We start from the raw sequence: 18,421 nt of genomic DNA, 5'->3' as shown, positions 1-18,421 counted from the left end.
CCTAGCTGACTTTGTTTACGTACACGTATCCCAAATGATTTTAAGGTTTACACCTTAAATTGCATTTAGTTGTGCATGTAGCAAAAGGTCTTTACCAAAAGTAGTAATAAGCCACACACCGAGAAAAAAAATACGGGAATAAAAAATAAGTGCTAAAAAAAATACAAGTGAGCAGCCAAGCGGTAAAGTAGAAAGAACATAAGCTTCTCTTACAATTTATGAGCTGTGTGATCCCACGGGATCCTTTCTGTGCAGTTCCTCAGGTGTTAAATGGGGATAAACAGTCCCTTTTAAGAGTTATTATGAGGATTATAAATTAATATGTATAAACATGTGGCATACGCTATATACTTAAATAAGTGTTTGATAAATGGCAAGTTTTATTCTTTGTATTGTGTATTTTGACTCTCAACTATTATTGAAGCTGATAGAATATTATTGTTCCATTGATACTTTCTTTTCAATGTGTTCAGCTTGTTTCAGAAATCTTTACCCTTAAATTTTTTTCACACAAAATTTCCAGTAACTCTTGGCAAATGTTTTGAGTATTCATTTGGGTTATCTAGAGAAAGTTTACATTTTCACTGACCAGGAATGACTTTTCCTAATCCTCTTTTTGTCAATTTGGGAGAATCCCCCCTAGATGCCAACATTCCTATACCATAGTTAGAAGATGATTTCCCACATCTCTTATATTTAGAAGATTGAAATCCTCAAGAGAAAAATATCCAGGAATTGCTGGGGCAGTGAATTATATAATGTGGCTCTTTTAGATGAAGTTTCTTACTACCTCCAAATGACCTTTCCCTGCCTGGGCCTGGGGAGAAGGAGGGGAAAGATATTATAGGATTCACCTGTGAGCACATGGGACTAGGATTCCCTGGAGTGCCATCCTGCTGCAGATAAAATGGGCCCTCTGAGAAGCAAGAGCCAGGAGTGGAGGATGCCCTCTAGACAGGAGATCCCTGCACAGTGAACCTCCTGGATCCAGTTGGTATCATCAGAGGAGCAGCAGCAGAACCAGGAACCAGAGCACAGGACAGAATAGTGGACTTCCCAATCCACTGAGCAAGTAAATCGGAGTGCTTTTGTGCAGGATGGTGAGCTGGATTTGCTCGCCCATGGAGCTTAAGTGGAATGTCTTTGGGAGAGGCTCATAGCCAAGTGGTATGCTCCGTGGGCGTTTATTAGCTGACTTGACAGAGCTTTGTAATATGTCCTGATAATCAGCCCTGAATATTTCTCACTGGCACGGCAACTTCTTAACTGCCCCAATAAACCCTTTACGCATGAATTTGTCTGGGTTCTGTGTCGCCATTGCAGTAGATATTAGGAAATATAAATTACGACAGCAGAGGTCCATTCCACTATTTCTATTCTATGATAATTCTCATATCCCAGTTGGATAGTAAATCCTCATTAGGTTATGATTCTTGTAAGACAAGATGGCAAACACACTTTGGAAAAGATTCCATCTCACCTAAGGCTCTTTATCGTGGGATTTAAGGATAAGGAATCTTAGCTTGCATTCCCCAGAAAGCAGACCCCAAGATGAGTCTACTGAAAGTGTAAGTGACACCTGCGAGGAGTGGGAAGTTACAAAGAAAACAACGGCAGTCAATAAAGAGTGACATTAAGCCAGCTGTTATATTGGAAGACTGACATTCTGGGAAAGTGTGCCAACAACCCTGCAGGATTATTCCACCCAAGGGGCTTGGAAGGGAGGTTATTTCTACACCGACACATGAGCCACATCCCGCCGCCCCCGGGGAAGTCCTAATCTGCTGAACCTGAGGCCAATTCTATGAGGAGCGCCCGTGAGCAGTCATGCAGGCACTGGAAGGTGGAAGTCAGCGTGCACGTGTGGACAGGTTCAGCGAGATGGGAGGAGCGCACAGAAGACTCCACATAGTGAGGGACGCTCCAAGGGGCTTTGTTCTCCAGGGTGCAGTCTGGTGGGAGCAGCTTCGGGCCCAACGCTCTGACTCTAGCTCTGTTATATTGTTGCCGTAATCTTCCTACCAGTATAGGAAGAGCTAACGTTTGAAGATTATTTTATGGGCAAGAAAAAAATCAATAAGATCTCAGAGAAATAGAGCAAGGGCATTTCTCCCAATTCTCAGAGCCAACCACTAGCCTCGGTCTTTCTGTCGATCCTGCCCTCATCTGACTTGCTCACCTCATGGAATGAATCAAGTCTAAACAGAGAGAAATAAGAGATAAAGAGAAACATGGTCACCACATGAGGAAATCACAATGAAGAGGCAGACTCTTGAGTCCTCGAACTATGGACCTAGATAGTGTCCTGGAGCACCACAACTCCAGGTTAGGCTCCTCTTCTTCAAGATGGATGGGGTATTGGGAGGGCAAAACTGGCCAACGTTTATTAGAGATTGGCTGCCTGAAGGTGTACATGAGTAGTTTATTCACTGTATCACCAGGTGGAGTAGACATTTGCCATGGTTTGGGGCAATCCTGCATTAGGTTCCTCCTTTCCTAAGACTACCCAATCTTCCATGTCATGTGGTCTTAGTAGGAAGCAGTGCCTACTTTTCATGATGATTACGGAAATGAATCTAGCTTAGAATCAGAGTACAAAGAAGTTTCTTTATTTCCATGGATGTGGACATGGAATGGTCTCAGTTTCAATAAGAATATATTTTCTGCTTAAGGATCATCTGCATAGTTGCATCCCAATGAGGGCACATAAAAAAAATGAACCTCCAAAAAGCCAAATTCACTGCCATGGAGTTGAGGCTGACTTTATAGCGACCCCCTGTGTGTTTCTTTCTTTTTTTTTCTGCTTTTTCTTTTTAAAAAAAAATTATTAGGGGCTCATACAACTCTTATCACAATCCATACATATACATACATCAAATGTATAAAGCACATCTGTACATTCTTTGCCCTAATCACTCTCAAAACATTTGTTTTCCATTTAAGCCCTCTGCATCAGGTCCTCTTTTTTTCCCCTCCCTCCCCGCTCCCTCCTCCCTCATGAGCCCTTGATAATTTACAGATTGTTATTTTGTCATATCTTGCCCTATTCGGAGTCTCCCTTCCCCCCTTCTCTGCCGTCCATCTCCGAGGGAGGTGGTCACATGTGGATCCTTGTAATCAGTTCCCCCTTTCCAACCCACTCACCCTCCACTCTCCCAGCATCCCCCCTCACACCCCTGGTCCTGAAGGTATCATCCACCGTGGATTCCCTGTGCCTCCAGCCCGCATATGCACCAGTGTACAACCTCTGCCCTATCCAGTCCTGCAAGGTAGAATTCGGATCATGGTAGTTGGGGGAAGGAAGCATCCAGGATCTAGGGGAAAGCTGTGTTCTTCATCGGTACTACCTCGCACCCTAATTAACCCATCTCCTCTCCTAAACCCCTCTATGAGCCTTGTGGGTTTCTGAGACTGTAGCTGTCTTTCTCCCGCGGAGCTGCTGGTGATTTCAAACTACTGAGGGCAGTCTTTCACACACACCCACTCCGCCCCCAGCACTCCTATTCCCACACTAGCGCCGTTGCTTTTGAATGTACAGCAATCCTGTGAGCTAAGTAGCATTCTTATCTCATTTTTCCCCCAGAAAAACAAAACTAAGACCATAGAAAGTGTTACTTGCCAAATGTTGGCTGGCTAACAAGTAGGCTTCAAATCCACTTTTGTCTGAACCTTTTACCATTATGTTGAGCTGCTGCTTCTAATAGCCAGAGTTTTGTGCATGGTTGGAATGAGCGGAACTGAAATTCAGGAACAAACCAGAGTCCAAGGTTGTGATGAGGGCACCATCACGTTAGATGACTGAAGAGAGTGAGACCTGCAACAGAGGCAACTGTGGCCACATCATGTGGTTCTGACTCAAATGAATGGGAGGTATTGAGTGATTAGAAGTGGTAGGGAGGATGAAGAACTGGTTTGGTAGCTATGAGTAGTTGTGGAAGCAGCATAGAAAAAATATGATTCAGGATGGAGGGCTGAGCCCAAAGTGGCCCAGGGCCTTTTTCTGATGATGTCCAGGGTGCTGTCCTGTAACTTATGTGGACTAAAGGAAGCCAGCGCCCCCACCTCTTGCCGGTACATTTTTCAAGATTCCTATTGACTTCCTGATTTTACGAGGCCCTGAAATCAACTCCACAGTTGTTTTCTCCTCCTGGTCACTGAAGTAGAATACACAACAGGTTTTCTTTTCCAGTTTTACACATTCTCCCATTCATGTCTGAGTTCCCTTGGTACAAACACGCACTGATGATTTTGGGTGTGTGTGTGTATATATGCTTCCCCAAATGGTTTCCTATATCTTGATTGCTAGGTAACTTATAGTCTAGAGTGCTCAGATTAAATATGTGTGATATTGCAATTAAATATGTGTGATATTACATGCTTGAGGAGTCTTAATAATGGCGATTTACATATAAAGGGGCTTCTGAGGTTCTCTTTTCTTTTGTCTGAAAATGCTAAGGCTATTGAAAAGCTTCTTTTAGATGTGAGCCTGAAACATATGGCCTTCAGTTGTGTGTGTATGTGTTTGTGTGCTCCCCCCATGTGTTGTCATGATTGAAACATCATAGAATAGCCCCAGCAGGAAGCTGGCAGACACCCTGAAGGCTACTAGTAGTGTGATATTCTTAGAGTTATGAAAAAAAGAAACTTGAGAAATAATGCTGTTAAAAAAGGTTTTTTAATCTACTTGAGCCTTAGGGGGTATAATAATACTGACAGGTAGAAAATTCACTCAGGGTTTTAGTCTCAGCATAAAAGGAAAAGGATGCGGCAGAGTGCCCTCCCTTCATTCCACCTTCTTGCAAACACTCCTCAGGACCCCTTGCTTGTATGAATTGTTGTCAGAAATGCGCTTTCTTGTGAGGGGCAGAAAGGGTTGAAGGAAAATGAGTGCATGGTCTGGTTTCTCATTATCTGTGTGAGACTAGTACTTGCTTATGAGAGTCATTCGTTTGCCAAGGGCCAAGACCCCTACATCTATCCAACTGTACCTTCTTCCTGATTTTCACTCTCCCACCTCGCCCTTCACTCCCGCTGAGTTGAGACTCCAACCTCATGAGAATGAGCCTGACAGGCTTGCAGGATGGTTAAGCCCTAAATCTCAGGTTCATTATTGTTGAAATGCTCCCAGAGAACTAGTTTATCTGAATTACTGAGTCAAGGGTCACCTTGAGGATCAACGTGCCATTTTCTCCTTAGAGATTTTTGCCATAAGGATAGTAGGCCACCAGGAATCAAATTTGTATGTAGCCACATAGGCCTCCTGGGACAACTAGTGAAGATTCCCAGTATAGCAGGAGAACTGTGAACAGAGAAGGGGAGACAGGTATTCCAACATCAAGTTACCCGACTGCCTCACTAGTTTAGCAGCATTGAAAATACACTTGACAGGACATTGGGTGGCCACTATCATGGAGTGTTCTCAGCCTGATCTCCAGGACCTTATTTCACACCAAAAAGAACAACAAAATCAAGATAGCTAGAGTGCATTTCCTAGTAAATGATAGTACGCATATGACCAGGGGCCACATACGGCCAAAAGATTAATAGTAATTGAAGAGAAGAAATGCTACTAATTGGAGAATACTGTAGTGGTTATGGTGGTAGCAAGAGCAGCAATTGAGCTGTGAAAGAAACGCTCAAGGCAGCTGCCAGTGTGGCAGAAATAGTAATAGTAATAACTGGCACTTCCCAAGGCTTATTGTGTGGGGTGATTACTATTATGTGCTGACTTAACTAGGTTATGATGCTCAAATATTATGCCAAATGCTATTTAGTGTTGCTTTCCAGGAATTTTGTTGACATGATCACTATTTGTCATCAGTTTATTCTAAATAAAGGAGATATCTTCTGTAAAGTGGGTGAACTTCAACTCATCCATTGAAGACCTAAAGAGCAAAACAAAGGTGAGGTCTCCGAGAAAGAAGGGATTCTGTTGTAAGCCTACAACACAAATTCCTCCCAGAGTTTCCATCCTGCCACCTGGCCTACAGAGTATGTACTTGGCACCCCCTTACCACAGTCAATTACATAAACCAATTGAGTCTCTCTCTCTCTCTCTCTCTCTCTCTCTCTCTCTATATATATATATATATATATATATATATATATATATATATATATATATATACACACACACACACAGAGTGTATATATATATATACATCTTAGCGTGACTGGGGCTTTAAAAGAAAAGGCGGAGAGACTACTTAATTAGTAGGAAGCAGTAGCCGGTTAGCAGGGATGGGAGGCATGCAAGTATGTGAGCAGAACAGAGAGGAGCCATGGCCCCTGAATTAACTTGAAGGAAGTCAGAAGACGTAACCTGGAATGTCCTCTAGCCTCATATTAGAGATAGACCCTAGTACTGAAGAGGGAAAAAGAAAGAAAAGCTACCTGACCTCTTGTAGAGAAGCTCCTGCAACCTTAAATGGTGGTGTGTGAACTAGCTGTAGCGTGCTATGGGTGTAGTCAATCTGAGAAATGCTGTGTCTGGGGGCAGGCTTATGATGCCAGGTCATCTCAATTCTTCTGACACTGGGCATTGTTTTACTGGCCCTGCGACTGATTTTGAACCATGAACTATGATAACTAGCAGGGTCTTATAAACTAGCTGAACAGTGTTTCTCACGCGAATGCCTCTTTTTTATTTTTAAGAAGGAAGCCTCCCATTCTCCTGAAATAAACATCAGAGGTGGTTCAACCTACTGACACATAAATATTACATAATATACAAGTCTACTTGTTTATATCTACGAAAATTTGGGCACAGCTACATGAGAAGACTAACATGTCCTCATAAACGTCCAAAACCACCTCTAGGGGTTCTCACTACTGTTGTTGAGAATCAGTGCTCTGGACTGGATCCCTGAGAGTAGAAAGATCAAGTCATGCTCTATTTCATTTCCTGAGTTATAGTAGCCTCTCAAATAAAGTCCACTTAGAATTTCCAATCAGAAATGATCTATAACTCTGAGTCTGGCACCTGAAAGCCCTAGTGCTTTTTGGTAACTCTTGCTTCCATATAGTGCAGTAATTGGATACAGTAAAAAGGTTTTAATTTGGGTGTCTGCACAGCAGTTGTGTGAGCCAGATACTTACCTCGGACAATTCTCTGTTTGCTCATATGCAAACAGATAACACCTACTCTATGGTTGTACTTAGGCACCTTCAAGTTGGTTCCAACTCATAGCAACCGTATGTACAACAGAGTGCAGCACTTGCCAGTCGTGTGCCATGCTCACGATTGTTCTTTTGTTTGAGCCCACTGATCTAGCCACTATGTGCACCCATCTTATCGAAGGTCTTCCTCTTTTTCATGGCCCTGTTACTTTACCAAGCATGATGTCCTGCTCCAGGGACTGGTCTCTCTTGACAACATGTCCCAAGTATGTGAAATGAAGTCTCGCCATTCTTGCCTCTAAGGAGTATTCTAGCTGTACTTCTAAGACAGATTAGTTTTTTTTTTCCTTCTGGAAATCCATGGTGCTTTCAATATTCTTTGCTCGCATCATAGTTCAAATACAGTGGTTCTTCTTTAGCTTTCCTCATTCAATATCCAACTTTCCACCTGCATATGAGGTGATCAAAACTCTCATGGCTTGGGTCAGACACACCTTACTCCTCAAAGTAACTGCCTCACTTTTCAACACTTCCCAGAGGTCTTGTGCAGATGTCCCAAATGCAAACTGTCATTTGATCGCGTGAGTGCTGCTTCTGTGAGCATTGATGGCGGAGCCAAGCAAGATAAAATCCTTGACAATGTCAGTCTTTTCCCCTCCGGATCTCTCGGTTGGGTTATAATACTATTTCAAACTATTATAATAATATTTTAAGTCAGTGTCTCCCTCGGACGGGGAGGCAGGCTGTGCTAGTGCTCCCTTCGACCGGACATGGCCGACGACTGCAGCTGGCAATCACCGCGACCGTGCGAGACCTACTGCGCCCAGTGGAAGCTGTGCCTCAGTGCGAGGCACCGCCTGCACCACTACTACGTCCACAGCGAACAGCCCTCCTGCGAGCAGTGGCGCCACGACCTGGCCAGCTGCCGCGACTGGGAGCAGCATCGGAACCCCAAGGCCCAGAGATCCCTCTGTGAGAGTGAGCGGGCTGGAGCACAGGACGTGGAGAAGTATGCACTGGTGTGGGCCCTGAGGAGCAGCTACCCTGCAGACTGGCACCTCCCTCTGCCTCAAGAACAGAAGGATGAGTGAGGATCAGCCCCATCCACTGCCTCTAGCCTGTCTGGCGACCTTAAAGACTGTGACCTCTATGGTGGGTCCCTAAGAGCTCCATCTCTCCTGGGCCACAGAACAGAGTGTCTCCAGCATCATCTGAACTCAGGGCACCCCACCTCACCACTCTTGAAAACACCGGTTACAGGGCTGCTGGGAAGCCAGGCACTGTGGCGGCAAGTGTCTATGGGAAACCAGGGACAGCCTGAAACAGCCACCTGGAGATGACAGACCTGGCATCTGAAAAGCCAAAGGGAATCTCTTGCATCACCACTGCCCTGACCTGTGGACGCAGGAGGAACTGAATCCAACTAAGAGATGGTGTTGCTGGCTATGTGATGGGTGATAGGACCTTATTGGTCCTTGAGATGCAGGCTCAGTGTCCTGGCCTTGACGACCCAAGTGTTGCCAGCCACAATCCTGGGAAGCATGGTGCTCACAGTTGGGTCATTCTCTCACTTTCACAGCTGAGTCCCTCTCTCCATGGGCTTGGCAAGGAAGCCAGGTGGGGCTGAGGATGGGGCTCTCACCTCTACCTCTGGGCCAGCTCTTCCCTCAGAGATGCTGTTGTAAGTAGTGTGCATACCCGCAGAACAGACAGTCATGTTGAAACCCATTTCATGAGTTTGTGGCTTACAAAACCCAAGCCCAAAACACCTGGAATTTAGGTCTCTTCGCTCAAGATTTCCCCTTGTCATTTTTAGAATTGTGGTGTGACTTCAGAGCTGTTTTCACACGTTTGATTCCAACTAGAAGCTGGAAGTTAAATCCATGTGTGTTCCGTTTTTTACACCAAGTGTGTGGTCCTAAGGAACCCTGTTGGACTGCTAAGGCAGGGCAAGGCCGGCAGTGTGAAATCACCAGCCACTCTGCATGAGAAAGACGGGTTTCTACTCCTGTAAAGGGTTAGTCTCGGAAACTCAGTTCTACCCTGGCCTTTAGGGTTGCTATCATTCGGAATTGAATCGATGGCAGTGAGTTTGGCTTGGTCTGGGTGTGTTTAATAAACACTTGGGCAGTATTAAAATTTTGAAAGTTAAAAAAATAATATTTTAAAAGGCTTGTATTATATAGTATGTTTTCAAGGTGTTTTTTTTTTTGATAAATAGACCCAATACTAAATTGTTGTTTTTTGTTGGCATCCAGTTGCTCCCAACTCATGTTGATCCCAGGAGAACTGCTCCATTGGAGTTTGGGGGAGTAGATTGCCAGGCCTCTTTTTCAAGGTACATTTGAGTGCTTCTGAACTGCTAACCTATCAGCTAGTAAACGAGTGCTTCAACACTAGTGTTACCCAAGGACTCTAATTTAGTGTGAACGCTCCATCCGTTCTTCTTAGGCCTCAGCGCTGCCCCCTGAATTTCAGGCAAGATGATTGATTAGACATGAAGTCCAACTCAACTCGGTGACTATAGTCTTACAAGGCTTTGGCTGACCCCGTTTAACAAGTTTCTCTCTCTCTCCTCAGGGCCTTCCTCTTAGCTGGCTAGAGTTGACTCCAGCAACTAATTCCACTCCTAAGTATTTTTGAACTGATTTCTAGCTCGCTGCTTCCCTCAGCCATCACAGTGTGAGGTAGGCCTTTAATCATGTACTCTGAGCTCATTTTCTTCTCATAGCACCAGACTCCCTAGCATTGTCTCTGTTAAGTTCAGTCATCTTCTCCCTAGCAGAGGTCCTTCATAATTTTCATATTGGTTATGAGTATTCAACATAATAAAGTCCACGAGGTTAGGAACACATCTATGGTATTCATTGCCCTATAACCCGAACTTATTAGTCCAGATCCTGGTACCCAGTGGGCAATCAGTAAATGATTTTTAGAATCACTGACTGACTCTTTGTGAATCTATCTTTCCACTAACTATTAAATGCAATGGGGGCGATGGTATCTTCTTGGTCCCCGGATACACATAGAATCTTTGGATTCCCTAGAAGGATCCACAGATATTTATCAACACTGATATGGGGAAGTGACCTGCTTCTTCCGAGGAGTTTAAAAAACACATGGCCTAGGTTCCTCAAATGTATGCGCTTGATCCTTTTCTTGAGAGTCTAACTAACCCTAGGGAATATTCCAGCAAGGTCTAGGTCAAACATTACAAACAGGTTCACTTGAAATGAGTTAAGAGAAGAAAAGAGGCCTTCCCCCCTTTTCATCCTTGCCTTTCCCAGGCTAAGAACACAGGCCAGCTTAGACCTTCATGCCCTCGTGGTTCCCGGATGCCTATAGATTACAAAGCCATTTAAATAGGGCTTTCTAGTTAACATTTAATTCAAGCTATAGAGTGATTTTTTTCTTTTCATAAAATGGGAAAATAAGACCAGCCCGTGGGTCATATGTGGAAAGTGTTCATCATACAACCGAGAAAAACTATTTCCACTGGTGTCTAGATAATGCAGTTCTTTCCAGTCTTCCCCAGTGGCCCAGAAGGGTGATGGGCGCCCTCTAATGGAGGCAGTACAATTTCTTACAACTTAGGCAAGCCACCAGCAGAGTCAGGGGAGCAAGATGAGTTTGTTTGCTTCCAGACAGATTTACAGCGTTAGAAACCTTAGCAGTTCCACTTTATAGTTTAAGGTTGCGAGTTTGGATTTTGGTAGGGCCACGCATGGGTTAGGTGTGTCCTCATTCTGCTTCCTAGCATATAGCCACAGGGAAGTCATCCAAAATTATGATCTCGGTCAACGTGATTCGGTCTCTGCACCGCAGAGTCCTCATTTTAAAAAGAAGAGGGTTAGATCCATAAAGGTTTCAGGCCCCTGAAAAGAGACACTGTGGAGAACATATAAGCGTTGAAACAGATTCACATCTCTGTACCATGGGAGCTGTGTGACCCTGATCAAACAGTTTCCCAGTCTCAGTTTCTTTGTCTGGATAGGATACAAGAATTACTCAAAAAGTATTGCTACAAAATGGTAGAAACCATGATGACACATATACACGAGGATACGAAGCTATTGGTTTATAAACTGTCCTCCATCGAAGACTCTTCTGCAGGTGGTATTACCATCTTTCAAACCCTTTCTCTGCAGTGCTTTGTGCTTCTCTATTTACCTCATATCAAAAAGGAAGTTTTGCATTCTTTTTCTTATCATTTTATTGGGGGCTCATACAATTCTTATCACAATCCATACATACATCCATTGTGTCAAGAACTTATATATTTGTTGCCATCATCATTCTCAAAACATTTGCCTTCTACTTGAGCCCTTAATATCTGCTGCTCATTTCCCCCTCCCTCCCAACTCCTCCTCCCTCATGAACCCTTCATCATTCATAAATTATTATTATTTTGTCATATTTGTCACTGTCCCATGTCTCCCCACGCTGTCTTCTCTGCTGTCCCTCCCTGAGGGAGGAGGCTATATGTAGATTCTTGTAATCAGTTCCCCCTTTCTACCCCACATTCTCTCCACCCTCCAGGCATCGCCACTCTCACCACTGGTCCTGAAGGAGTCATCTGTCCTGGGTTCCCTGTGTTTCCAGTTGCTATCTGTATCAATGTACATCCCCTGTTCTAACCAGATTTGTAAGGTAGACTTGGGATCCTGCTAGTGGGCGGAGGACGCATTTAAGAACTAGAGGAAATTTATATGTTTCATCGTTGCTACCCTGCACCCTGACTGGCTCATCTCCTCCCCACAACCCTTCAGTAAGGGGGTGTCCAGTTGGCTACCAATGGGCTTTGGGTCTCCACTCTGCACTCACCCACATTTACAAGGATATAATTTTTTGTTCCTTGATGCTTGATACCTGATCCCTTCTACAGCTCATGGTCACACAGTCTGGTGTGTTTCTTCCATGTGGGCTTTGATGCCTCTCAGCTAGATGGCCACTTGTTTATCTTAAAGTCTTTACGACCCCAGATGCTATATATTTTGGTAGCCTGGCACCATCAGCTTTCTTCACCACATTTGCTTATGCACACATTTTTTTCCGCAACCCTGTCGGGAAGGTGTGCATTCTTAAGGGACTGAAATCATGTTCCTTTTAGGTTTTCTTTGACTTTAGGGAACAAAAAGAAGTGTGCAAGGGTGAGGTCAAGACTATAGGGTAGATGGGGTAGGGTTTTTCAAGGAAATCCTAGCTGTCCTTTGAGAATGAGAAGCTGCATTGTTGTGATGGAAAAAAAATTCCTTGGCTCCATTTTCCTGACATTTTTCTCACTAATGTTTTCAATATTCTTAAAACTTCTTCCTAATAAGCCCCTGTGATTGTCCTTTGTCCTATGAGAAAATCTTACCAAATTTCCCCCTTTGGAATACCAAAAGACAGTTACCATAATCTTTTGAACCAAGCTGAACTGAGCACTCTTTGAATTTAACTGACCCAGCAGATACCCTCAGAGTCTATTGTGCTTTCTTTCTTTCTTTTAATACAGACCCAGTTATTAAGTCTGAAACAGAACACAGACACATCATCAAGAGGAGATAGACCATCAGAAGGAGGCTATATGGGGCCCTACTCAATGCTTGTCCTCATGAAAAGATCACTGAAGAGATGTGTGCTATAGCAAAGTGTGGTGAAGAAATCAGATGGTGCATGATTGCCTTAAAGCAAGCAGCCATCTAAGTGAGGTGACAGCTAAGCTCACACAGAAAAAGCGCAGCAGTCTGTCTGATCCAAGAATTGTAAATAATAAAATCTAAGACCAGAGGGATGAATGGTATTAAAAAATAAATTCTGAGTACCTGGTTTCCAGAAGGTTATGTATGACAGTGATAGGCCAAAATCCATTTGCAGGGTCCATACATGAAATAAACCAATAAACCTCTGGAAATTCCCTTCTGAACATTGACCAGAGATATGAATAAATTTGCTATTGGACAGAATGCATTGGAAAGTGGACTACTGTAGATGAAGTGAGGTTAAAATTGATGCTTTATCATTTGTTCTCCCTTTGACCCATTATAAATTTGTTCTAGGTTTTATTATTTTCTCTTTTTCTTTTCTATTAAGATTTTTCTGTTTTGTTATTGTTGGGTTTTGTTGATCTGTTTTGTTTCTGTGTGTTTTTATCTATATACAATCCAGGATAGCTAACTCTATAGAGACAGTAACTGGGTTAATAGTTTCTTACTTGAGATTGGGGAAAATGGGGAGGTAGTAATAATGAGACGAAAGTAAAAAATGTTCTACAATTGATTGTGGTGATGATTACACACTCTCTAATATGTTTAAAATATGTTTGAACTATTGAGTTGTATGGTATGTGAAGTATAGGGCTATAAAACTGTTAATTTTTTTAAACTAAAACTAATTTTTTAAAACTAAAAGACCATTATGAGGTCATAATGGTGTCCCAGAATCCATTCTATTGATTGGGATTTTTTGTGAAAGCAACATAATGATACTAAGACAAGTGTATTACTGAGCTAAGTTGTCTCAGTCACCTGGCTGGTCAGAGACATGTTAAAATACATTTTGTTTGGAATAAACTTCCAATGCAACGCGTTATTTAGTATAGCTCAAAGTGACCTGTGTTTTCCGGATATATCTGGGTAAGCAGCTAAGAGAAGATACGAATTAGATGATATGATTTAGTTCTGTGGGATTCATTGCAGGTGGTATAAAATGAGCTGTCTCAGTTGCAGAAAGAGCAGAGGTCACCACCAGTGAGAGAGAAGAACCAGGAGTGGAGCTCATATCTAGCACATAGAACCTTCTTGATCCACACGATAGCTGTGACATCAGAGGAGTGGCAGAAGTGCAGCAGCATCGGAATCATGAACATGCATGAGACAGAGCAGTTGATTTTGCAGCCCACAGAGTAAATAAAACTGAAAGCTTTGGGGGCTGGAAGCTGACTTGTTGTGTGGGATGCCTCTGGGCACTTTATTGGTGGAGCTGGATTTGCTGACCCATGGACCTGGAGCAAAGTGTTCCCTGGGTGAGGCGTATAACTGAGTGGCATGACCTTTGGGAATTTATTGGCAGCCCTAAAAGAGCATTGTAACACTGCCCAATTAGGCGGAGGCCAAGGCAAGGGACTGAGAGGCAGAAGGGACTGGTTGTAAAGAAGGAACTGCCCTGGCTGAAAAACTGTATCCTGAGCTTTTAAAACCTGAAATGTAACCTGATGACTTTGATGGTATACCCTAGAATGAGAAGCATTGTTTGTTCAGTGTGGCCCTTGCTGTGAAATATGGAATCCTGCAGAAAAGTAGAGTTCTGGGAAAGTAGAGTGGTGGAATCCAAGGTTGATGTTAAACTAGGATTAAGAAGGATGGATAGCAGCAGAGGCATGTCTGAGGCCTGTCTTCTGGCAACAAGCCTTGGGAGGTGGAAGAGATCAGATTACCCCCACAATCACCAGACACAGACACACATACACCCACCCACCCCAGTTTTACAAAACCTATGAATGTGTGAACTCAGACTCTAGTAGCAATTATTTTGGACTTACCATAATATACTTTACTAAATGAGTGAGCATAAAAGAATATATCTAGCTACCAGGCATCTAAGATCCAGAACAAAAGCATATCCAAGGCAAATGGGGGAGACAGGGGCATGGAGTGGAGAGCCAATGCCCACCAGCAGACAATTGGGCATCCTCTTAAAGAGGGGTCACAGGGCAGAGATGAGCCAGTCAGGGTGCAGTATAGCACCGATGAAACACACTACTTTCCTCTAGTTCTCTGGTGCTTCCTACCCCCACTGTCATGACCGCAATTCTACTTTACAAATCAGATTAGACCAGAGCATGCACACTGCTACAGACAAGAGCTTGCAACACAGGGAATCCAGCACAGATAAACCCCTCAGGGCCAACAATGAGAATAGAGATACCCGGAGGATTAGAGGAGGGTGGGGGGAGAAAGAGGGAATCCATCACAAGGATCAATGTAGAACTCCCTCTCAGAGGGATGAACAACGGAAAAGTGAGTGAGGGGTGATGGAGGATGGTGTAAGATATGAAAATAATAATCTATAACTTACCAAGGATTTGTGAGAGAGGACAGGCGGAGGCGGGGAAGAAATGGGGAGCTGTTATGAGGGGCTCAAGTGGGAAGAGAATCCCACTTGTAAATGGTGATGGCAGCATTTGTGCAAATGTGTTTGACACAATGGATGAATGTATGGATTGTGCAAAGAGATGTAAAAGCCACCAATACAAGTATTTTTTAAAACAAGGAACATACCTAGCACAGTGTTGCTGTATTGTTCATACTCTCTAGTCAGCTCTGACTCACTGTGACTCCCTGTATGACAATGAACTGTTGTCAAGTCCTGCACCAGCTTCATGATTCTTGATATGCATTGTGATAGTGTCGACATTTCTCCCATAGGAACATGTGGGTGGAGTTTACCCTGTCAATCAGGTCACAGCTTGATTTGAGGGATATTGAAATAAATGGCTTTCTGGAGGCCAGTCTCCCTCTCTCTCTGCTTCACTTTTCCTGCCGGTGAGATACTTGAGGAGCTGGAGGAGCCACATGGAGAACTGTGCCAGTGCTGACATGCTTCCACCACCTTTGCATCCACAAGACTTTTCACCCATCAGCCTGTGATTTTCCTACATTTTGCATTATTGTATGTGACTGTGTAAGTCAGAAAAGGGATTTATGGACTAATATTGCACTTATGGACTCGATCTGGACTGGGCTGGGATGTTTTCTCAATATACAATTGCTCTTCGATATAAGCTCTCTCTTATACATACACGAGAATCACTGAATTTGCTTCTCTAGTCTATCCGGCCTAGTTCATGTATCTTAGGTTGGATTCTCTAGACATGTAAACCCAGTAAGCATAGAGCATTCAAGAGTTATGAATCTATAAATTGGTGCAAATTTGGGAATGGAGGAGCTGAAAGTATTTCCTGGTGATTCAAATTACACTTGACCTAGAATTCAACTACTGGTACTGGTCAAGTAAATAGAAGTTTCCCACCAACTTTACTCCTAGGGCACCATACTTAAGTAGCTAAATATCATTAGTTCATGTACATTAGATTATTCTGATTACTATTTCATTCTTCAGTCCATTTTGGTAACCAGGCCCTACTTGTCTTTGTTAAGTGCTACCACTTGACCCCTACCAGATCTTCCTGGGGTGCCTGTGAAAGGTGTTGTGCAACTCAAAGGGGCAGAGACTAAAGTCCCAGTTGTCTATAGCATGCAGCCTGCATCACCAAGGTCTGGATAGAAAGGAGGTCAAAGATATCCTATTAGGAACATAGTATCTGATGGACTCCCCTTGGGAGGGTCCGTACAAGTAATGTTGAGCACTTTTCCCAATGGCAGTTTAAAGCACCAAGACAAAGGCCTCTCTTCCTAGGTCCATGTAATCTTCTCATCTGTTTTCCGCAGCAATGATGTAGTAAGCCTGTCTCGCATATGAGCCATATACCACCCCCCCCTTTTTTGTAGATCTTAAAAATCGCTCTGAGAGAGGGAGCCTCACCTCAGCTGTGGTCCGTTTCTCAGCGTGTGGAGAGAGGGAGAAGAGTAATCTGTCCCTGCCATATAACATTGTTACCCCAAATCAACAGATAGCCCTGCAAGATTGTTGAGTGAACCTCACTGGAAATTCAAGTCAAGAGGGGGGGGCAGAGAGGGGAACATGTTTCTCTTGGAGAAATTTGATTTAAAAGATGTGGTTTCTTCTCTTAATTCCCCCCAGCTGGCCTCTGCAAAAACCAGGTGGTTCACGGCTGATGACAGTGGATTGCTATAAACTTGACCAAATGAAAGTATTGAGTGCAGTTGCTGTACTGGGTGTCATATTTTTATGTAAGAAGATCACCCTAGTCTCTGGAACTTAATGTACAGCTATGGATTCAGGAGAATACATTCATCTTGATGCACACCAGCAGGAACATGAACAACAATTTACATGATAAAGCCACACTTTCTTGCCTCCATGCGATGTTAACACATGCTCACCTTCCAATTCTGAGAATGTCATTCTGGTTCTCATTATATTAACTGGACCTACTGAGCTGGCAGTAGTAAGGACCCTAGATTCCTGAGTAAGTGTAGTGGGTTTGACGACTTTCAAGGGCGATCAAGAAAAATAGATATATACCATTACAAAATAGCATTGTACAACAAACTATTTATTGAGGCAAACACATTAACAGCCATAGGTAGGGGGCAGGCAGTCCCCCACAACAGGAGATCTTCCTGGGGCAAGTGGAAACTACAAGAAGGGAGGAGGACAAGAAAAACCCTGGGGAAGAGGCCAAAGGAGAGGCAGCTTATGTACATCTGGCCAAGGTCCTCCTGCAACGATGGGGAGTGTCAAGGTCAGATAGCTTTGAAGACAGCTGCATGCACGGGGCTTTACGAGTTACAGCGTTTTATCAAACTCTGGGTTAGCATTTTCCCAAGTATGTAAAGCAAGCAGACTCTTAAGTGGCTAAATGTTTGCTTATTTAGGCTATTTTTAAACAAACATTTTAAATGTGCAAATTTGATATTGGTACTGATGGCTTTGGGAAGGGGGATTGCTAACTGACCTCTGCTTGCTATGAAGTAAATTGACTTGCAAAAATAGTACGCAAAGGCTATTTTTATTCATTTGTAGAACTGTAGCATATTTAATGAAAAACAGTGGGATATAAGCCCCACAAATAGTTATTGGGCTTGCCATATGGGGGAAGTTATAGGGTATATGGAACCTGCTGGAGCATTTTCCCAAGTACAGAACAAGTGACTGCTAGTTTACTACCAAGAGAATGGGACAACACTTAATTTGGCCCCAATTAAACCCAAAGCCAAGCTCACTGCCTTCAAGTTGATTCCAATTCATAACAACCCTAGAAGACAGAGTAGAACTTCCCCTGTGGGTTTCCAGGACTGAACGTCTTTCTCCTGTGGAGCAGCAGGGTTATCAGTCCAACACGTGACCACTATGCCACAGATCTCTACGACTATGGAGCGAGCCCATCCCACCCAGGGCACGAAAATACTTTTTGCTTGGAAAATATCTTCTAATATGCTACTGAGTATATAACATTGGTGTTTGGCTCCTCTCAGCCTTGATTTCCAGCACATGGTAATATTATAATATCCAAATGCATAGCATATTACTATCAGTGTTTTCAGGAAGGTAGAGAAGATCAAACAAGGTCAGTCTGGGCATCTGACCACAGTATACCAAAAGATATTTCAAACTAAGATGCCCATGATGACCTGGGTGTTATCTGATCTCCCATCTCATAAATTTGGTAGGCAAA

General features: G+C 43.4%; 1 pseudogene; it reads left to right on the top strand.

The window, feature by feature from the left end:
- The first annotated feature begins 7,889 nt into the window (after window positions 1–7,889).
- On the top strand, window positions 7,890–8,210 carry LOC142433923 (synaptic plasticity regulator PANTS pseudogene; annotated as a pseudogene).
- The last annotated feature ends 10,211 nt before the right edge of the window (window positions 8,211–18,421 follow it).

Source organism: Tenrec ecaudatus, chromosome X, assembly GCF_050624435.1.
Source record: "Tenrec ecaudatus isolate mTenEca1 chromosome X, mTenEca1.hap1, whole genome shotgun sequence".
Classification (NCBI taxonomy): Eukaryota; Metazoa; Chordata; class Mammalia; order Afrosoricida; family Tenrecidae; genus Tenrec; species Tenrec ecaudatus.
This window is presented reverse-complemented; position numbering and strand designations above follow the sequence as displayed.